Source organism: Tupaia chinensis, unplaced genomic scaffold (assembly GCF_000334495.1).
Source record: "Tupaia chinensis unplaced genomic scaffold, TupChi_1.0 Scaffold000047_1, whole genome shotgun sequence".
NCBI classification, from domain to species: Eukaryota; Metazoa; Chordata; class Mammalia; order Scandentia; family Tupaiidae; genus Tupaia; species Tupaia belangeri.
Genome location: NW_006159505.1, coordinates 2,535,640 through 2,535,881, shown reverse-complemented (window position 1 = coordinate 2,535,881; position 242 = coordinate 2,535,640).

Genomic DNA, 242 nt, shown 5'->3' with positions numbered 1-242 from the left:
AATCCCTGCCCTGGAGACTTGAAAAACATGCTGGGCATGTATGTGTGTGTGCCCAAAATCCCGACAGGATGGAGAAACGGAGAAAGGATTGTGACAATCACGCCCCAGTGGGGGGTTCTTTTCCTTCTCTGTCCCTCTCTGGCGAACACATGTGCCCTCTGGAAATTAAAACAAGAACAAAAACTAGGCTGGGAGAGCCCGATGTCAGGGTCTTTCTTGTCCCTAGACAGTGAGGGCAGGAA